General features: G+C 40.2%; 1 protein-coding gene across 47 annotated transcripts in view; it reads right to left on the bottom strand.

Moving 5' to 3' along the window:
• LOC121059350 overlaps positions 1 to 6597 on the bottom strand; it is a 143204-nt gene that overhangs the window by 110722 nt on the left and 25885 nt on the right. For 3 of the 47 annotated variants that reach the window (XR_005814529.1, XR_005814526.1, XR_005814541.1), the window contains exons 1-2: positions 2933 to 4475; positions 814 to 903 (exon numbers count right to left, since the gene is read on the bottom strand). The gene's annotated coding sequence lies outside the window, so the exon portion shown is untranslated. Of the gene's footprint in view, positions 1 to 813; positions 904 to 2932; positions 6355 to 6597 lie in introns of those variants that run through there. The other 44 variants (XR_005814502.1, XR_005814522.1, XR_005814525.1 and 41 more) reach the window with 34 other exon arrangements.

Here is a 6597-nt window from a genome sequence, read left to right on the forward strand (position 1 = left end):
TTCAGGAAGAGCATCTCACCTCTAGCTGACTCAGTAAGCTAGATTATCTCAAAATTATCTCAGACATCACACATAGTAGAAAAAATCCTTCTAAATAAACCTTGAGCAATAATTTTGATAACCTATTTTTTCTTAGTATTTTTCAGCTTGGCAGATAATGTTACTACCCTTTAACCCAGGTTTCCTGGGAAACAAAGCATCTTCTTATTAAAACATTTTGTGGGTGTTCATTAAATTTTGTTATAGCTGTTTCACAGACCTATCAGTGTCAACTGCCTACAACATACTACTGTTTAATGTGTAGCAAAACCAACTAAACTTGTTTTTTGTAACAGTCACTTCTTGTCCAGGGGCAACATTAATCAGAGACATTTCATTTCTGGGCAGTGCTTTGCTTCATCCCAAGACCAGGAAACACTCTGCTTTCGAGAACTGGATGTTTCTATGGCAAAAGTGATTGCAAGCAGCCCCCAAGCCAGCTCCAGCCTCTATTAAATATCTGTTTGTCTACTTTGACTTTCTGGAGGGGAGCACATTCTTTGAGTTACAGATGACAGCAGGGAATTCAGCTATGATACAGAACCTTGTTTCCGTTTTTCCTTTGGCTAGGGCAAGTTTATTGGAAATGCTTCATTTGGCTCACATGCAATCACACGTAAGAGTGTGTGCATGCCATGACTGCTTACATAAGCCTGCAAACTACGTCATTGTCAGTCTTTCTGTAGGTATATCCTGTTCACTGAACTCACACATGGGACAGTCATTTTTACAAATAATAAGGACCATTCATCTGCACCTTGCTGAGGAACTTACCTTAGTAGAAAGTGTTCTTGAATCAAAGTGGAAGTGTGCCACCCACACAAATGGAGTAGACAGAAATCAGGTCCAAAGAACATAAGGAACCTGCAGAGAAAACGTGTTAGATAACTGTAGTGGGATAACGCTTCTCATCTGTTCAGTGGATGGTTGGGAGTAGGCAATCAAAAAGCCAAAATGGGATTAAGAGCTGCTTATTCAGAGAGAACAGAAAACAAAAATTGTATAGGCTTCTATCCTCATTCCCATTTTTGCTATTAAGGGCAGAAATAATGCCAGAAATAATATCCAGATGACACTTGCTGTAGAAATGACATAGTTTACAGGATTCTGTGATTTTAAAAACTTACTTTTTTTTTTTTCTGAAAAGCAGCTCTTTGAGGTAGGCCAGGATTTGAGTCACATGGAATTTTGGACACTCATAAGTAGAGAAAACTGGCACAGTACAGTTGTCGGAGAATCCAGCCATAGTTCTCAACAGTTTCATACAAGCTTTGCAGATTGACGTGTCATGGAACTCCCAATGCAAAGCAAGTAAAATATTAAAAATAATAAATTAAAAAGTATGGAAGGAAAGAAAGGAGCAGGCTATTTGCTCAGTTGGAGAAGTACCATGCCTTCTGACCTCCTTTGTACCCCAGTGAACAATTCCTGAGCCTCATTGTGAGACAGATGCAGTGTTGCCAGGCCTAGCATTCCAGCAATTACTCAGTGGAAATGGAAACAGCAACACAGATGCCAATGGGGTGATGCAAGTTTCAGTGTCCCTGTCAGAATGGGAGTCCAATATGGTTCCTGGGCTGTTTGCTTGCAATTTAAAGTCAGCTGTAGTTCCATTTATATCACACATTTAAGCAATGAAAGAAAAATAAAATTTAAGGGAACTCCTCCTCATTCCTTGGCGTACGCTTCTCTGAAGGGCTATTTTGGACCTTGCATGGGGAATTTGAACTTAGCATACATAGAAAGCTCAAAAAGAGGAAATCTGAACAATTGTGTGCACAGCTAAGAAGCATGAGCATGAAATTTTTTCTGTTCATAAATCATAAAATTGAAGTAATTACAGCACATGCTTGTAAAACACAGGAATGATTTCAACACCAGAAAAAAAAAAAAAAAGGAAAAAAAAACAGTAGTGTGACATCTTAATCTCTCAAAAGTTTATAGCTTAGCAAATAATACTTTCAAAGACAGCAAAAAACAGACTAAGAGGAGTAGATCAGACCTAGAAGAAGAAGAAAATTCAGGCCTGTAGGCAAACATTTAAACTGTTTTAATTCTAAAGTCAGTTTAGAAATGATCTTTATGAGATTGCAGTCTCAGACTTTCTTTTAATAAATTAAATTAAACATCACTTGCTAAAGCAAGAATGGTTTCTTATCCATCTCTCATTACAAATAAAATAAAAATACATGTTTAGTAGTATTTAAATATCTAGTGCTACAGTTGGATAACACTTCTTCTTTCAAAAGTTTCCCAGCATACTCTGTAATGAGAAAAGAACCAAAAAGAAATAGTCTTTGTCCCAGGATCTACATAATTTCAAATCTAACTGCAAATAAATTTCCAGATTAGAAAGTTGTTACAAATATCCATTTGCTTGTTTCATCCAATAAATACTATGTAAAAACCTACAAGGCAGAAGACACTTCATAATATAAAGCAAAAGCTGAGTGAGATACAATGCATGGATTTTGAAGCTGGACATGTTCAAGATAGAAACAAAATGTCAGTCTCCACACCAAACATAACTGACTAATGCAACTCATGAAATAACATTGTGAATTGTCTACCGATTAAATATTTACTTCACAGTTTGATAATCCTATTCACAAAAATATCATGAATCAGTCCTTACCTAAAATGATATTGATTTGTTCCATAATAACCCATGAAATGAAAATATTAATCACCTTTGTAGTTTTTCTCAAATATCACTTCATGGATAGAAATCTTAGAAGTCACAAACTTGATAATAATAATAAAGGTTGCATAGCCGCTGATTATCAGAAAGAAAAAAGAAAAAAAAAAAAAGCAGAGAAAATGAAGTGGAATGACAGATATTGTTACTTTTAGAGCAAGAAATACATTGGATTTGAGATAGAACTCTACATACCTGAAGTGAGGCAGCTTTCCCAGTCGTTTTTACAGTATTAATACTTATTGCAGGTACATCAAGACGGCAGTATTGCACATCAGATACCCTTTTTTTCTCCCTTTTGCCAAGCCTGCTAACTTCTCCTGCCCTCGCTTTTATTCCTTCCTTTGCAAAGCGCTGAGGATCCTGTGACAAAGAGCTGGTGCTGCTGCCTGACATTGATTTTGCTGCCTGATCGGCTGTTTCGACCAACAGGAAACAGCCAGAAGAGGGTGCTGTCGCATTGTAAAATGCAAAGGGCAGCACAGACGTGCAAATCTGACCAACACCATCAAGTCATCTAAAATGACAGCTGCGTGAGGATGGAATAAAGAGAGGTACGTGGACCTAGTGAGCCCTGAATAACGATTTCTGTTTTGTTATTAGCATCAGTTCTGAAGAAAAGGCTGCAAAAAGACTGTTGGTTTCTGTCCCACATTTTGTCCAAGCCAGCTAGTGACAAGGGCCAACTTACTGTGACACAACATCCTGAGGTTCAGATCCTGGGACTGTGACTGAGGCTCTGTGACTGAGCTGGTAGCAACACAGAGAGCAAAGGAAGTCTGGCCCTGTAAGCCAGCCTTGCATAGTTTGCTCACAGATCTTTTGTGGTCCTATAACGTCATGAGCTGCCAGCATAGCTCATACTTATTTGACTTTTCCTGTTCATGGGGACCCTGCAGGAGGAAGCTGTCAAGTATTTTCTAGAGAAGCTAAGAACTTTGTGGTGAAAAGCATTACTGTTGTCAGAATTCAAGTGGGTAGTGACCATGTACCCATTATCCATGGGTAGACATCAACACGGAAAGTTAAGGAAAAAAGGAAAAAAAAAAAAAGTGCTATCTTAATTAAATCTGTTTTGTGCCTCCGTTTCTTTTCTTTGGTAATTAAGGTAGAAAATATTGAATCTAGTCAGGAAACAGTTCTAATCAGCTCTCCCCTCCAAAATAAAGGGATCCTGTCCCCCACAGCTCCTCCCATATATTCACTCAGATTCTCCCTTGGCTCTCTTGAATTTGTTTTGCTATCATGAGCTTGCAATGAGCTCCACTTTCTTAAAAAAAAAAAAACACTTATCTGAAAGACCACATTTAATTTTAATCCTGGTTACCTCTACCCAAAATAAAGGCACCAAGCAGAATTAAGATCTTCCTCCTCTTTGCTACATGCACATACTGTGTAACTGTCCCTGCCACAAAGAGTACACACAAAAAGCAGATGAGACAAACCATGTCTCACAGGTTAAGTGAGCTGCACTGGGTCATGCAGGGATATATGGCAGAGCTCAGTATAGATAGTGCGACCCTCCCTTTAATGTCCACCCAGTGAAGCCAAAGGTATTAATATAGGCAGAGGTGTTTCCTGCTTGCACTATTCCTTTCTCCATTCCCTCCTAGACTGAAAGGTTTTATCAACAGCTAAATTAAAACTAAAAGGTAAATTCAATTTCTTGCCCTTGGAACCTGGCTTGCAATTTGCAACAATGGAAATTTACATATACTGTTTATTCAAATCCAGATTTTTAATTTTACATTGAGAAAAAAAAAAATCTTCGCAGCTCCCTGGCTACTGAAAACTGCCTGCGAACTCTTAGGAATGAACTTTGCTGGATTCAGATGTTGAGTCTAAAAATCCTGATCAGAGCTCTATGAGAAATTGTGGAACTCTAAAGGAAAGTTTTTGACAGATGATCATTTGATCTGCTTTCAGGAAGAAGACACATTCTGTGGTTCTTTCTACAAGAACTTTTGGTCAAGAGACCGAGTGAGGGGAGTGGGACAAATGCTGAAGTTCACAAGCTTACATTTTCTGCATGGACTGTTTGCTGGCCCCTTTGCCATAGGGGGCCCCTGGTAACACAGTTTAGAGAAATAACAATGCAGAAGTACCTAAATCATCATATCTGAAATGTTTTTGAGAAAAAAATAATCACAAAAGGATTGAATCAAATCCACATGGCACGATCTCACATTTCATGACTACAGACAAAAGAGCTAGATATCAAGAGAATACGTTCTTTTCATTGCAAATGACTTCTCTTCCAGAAGCAATGAAAAGTTAAAATAAATGTATCTGCAACAATAAATGACCAGAAAAACCCAGCCACGTAGAATGAATATCAAATTGAAGTCACTATTCAGGGCACCAGTTGAAACAGCTAGCATAAACATATTTATCATCATAGGAAGATATAGTTATCATCAGTTCAACTGGACGGATGGATCTTGCAGTGGATTTCATTCACTGCAAGATTTATGCAGCATGGAGATCTACTATTTATGAAGGCTGAATGCCCTGCTTCTAAACCGTTTGGGAGAGCAAGCATGAAAATTAGTTGAGAAATTTTTCAAAAGCTATCTATTTTGTCCTCATGAGACAATGCAAAACTGTTCCTCCTTTTAGATTTTTTTATTGCTTCAAATATCAGGGGATAATGAATTGCCATTAAGTTATTTTGTCTCTTCAAATGGACTCCTGATTTCGGTAACTTAGGAGGAATATGATGGACCTGGTAAGTCAGTACCATTCAGCACAGCATCACTCCAAATAAAAGAAGGAAAATGGCAGAGGTATGCTTAGAGTAGGTTGAATGCTTCTTTAAAAACAACAAAAAAGTATATTTAATTGCTAATGGAACAAGAGATTCCTAATGAAACTCAGCAGTTGTAATGACAATAAACTATTTGGGATGGTTTTCCAAAAAAGCTGCCAGTCTTTAAAGCAGCCAAAAATAAACAACAAAGTGAGGGAAAACAGAAACCATCTTCAACATCTTCCAGTATTACTGAATTGCTAGACGAGTGCAATTGCATTCAGAATAACAAAACCTAAGCATCTGTGGAAAAAGGCTTAGGAAGTTTCCATACACATCTTGAGCAAAACTAATTCCAAAACACAGAACTGGATAGGTGAAACTCTAGTTACAGTAATACAGCACAAAACAGGAAATGGCCGCTCTATTCATTAAACACTGAGAGGAAATGCTTAGCATAGAAAACCCACCTCTCAAGAGACTCTACCTTACTTCGAGCTCATTTGTCAAAGACCTGCAAGCGGCTTCAAACTCTTACTTTCTAAGACTGTTTGAAAGAAAATAGCAGCTGAAAAAAAAAAAAAACGTAAGAGAAAGATCTAAGATTTTGACAACAGAGACAGCATTTCTGGTGAAGTTTTGAGAAGAAAAGTGGAAGTATTAGTGATTGGAAGATGAACTTTAGGGGACCTTAGTTGAAGCGTGTGAGGAAAGCTATTGTAAGGAGTTCGGCCATTTCCCCGCTATCCTTGGACTTCACACATCAGCCTCTCAACCCTGGAAGCACGCGTTCTGTGCTACGTCGAGAGGGCAGAGGGATTTAACCGCGCGCACGCGCAGGGAAAGGCGGCAGGGCCCGCCGCCTCCCCCCCGAACGGTCCTTCTGCTGCCCCGGCGCGCCCCACACCGCGGCGGCTGCCGGCCGGGCCCCACTGCACGCCCCGCGCCCGGCCTCCTCGCACCGGCGCCGGGGAACAGCGCCCTGCCGGCAGCGGGCCCGGCCCCCGCGGAGAGCCGCCCTCGGGCTCCCGCCGCCTGCTGAGGCCGCCGCCACCCTGAGCGCTCCGCCGGCCCGCCCCGGCCCCGCCCCCGGCCGCCCCGGCCTCGCCCC

Source organism: Cygnus olor, chromosome 24, assembly GCF_009769625.2.
Source record: "Cygnus olor isolate bCygOlo1 chromosome 24, bCygOlo1.pri.v2, whole genome shotgun sequence".
NCBI lineage: Eukaryota > Metazoa > Chordata > Aves > Anseriformes > Anatidae > Cygnus > Cygnus olor.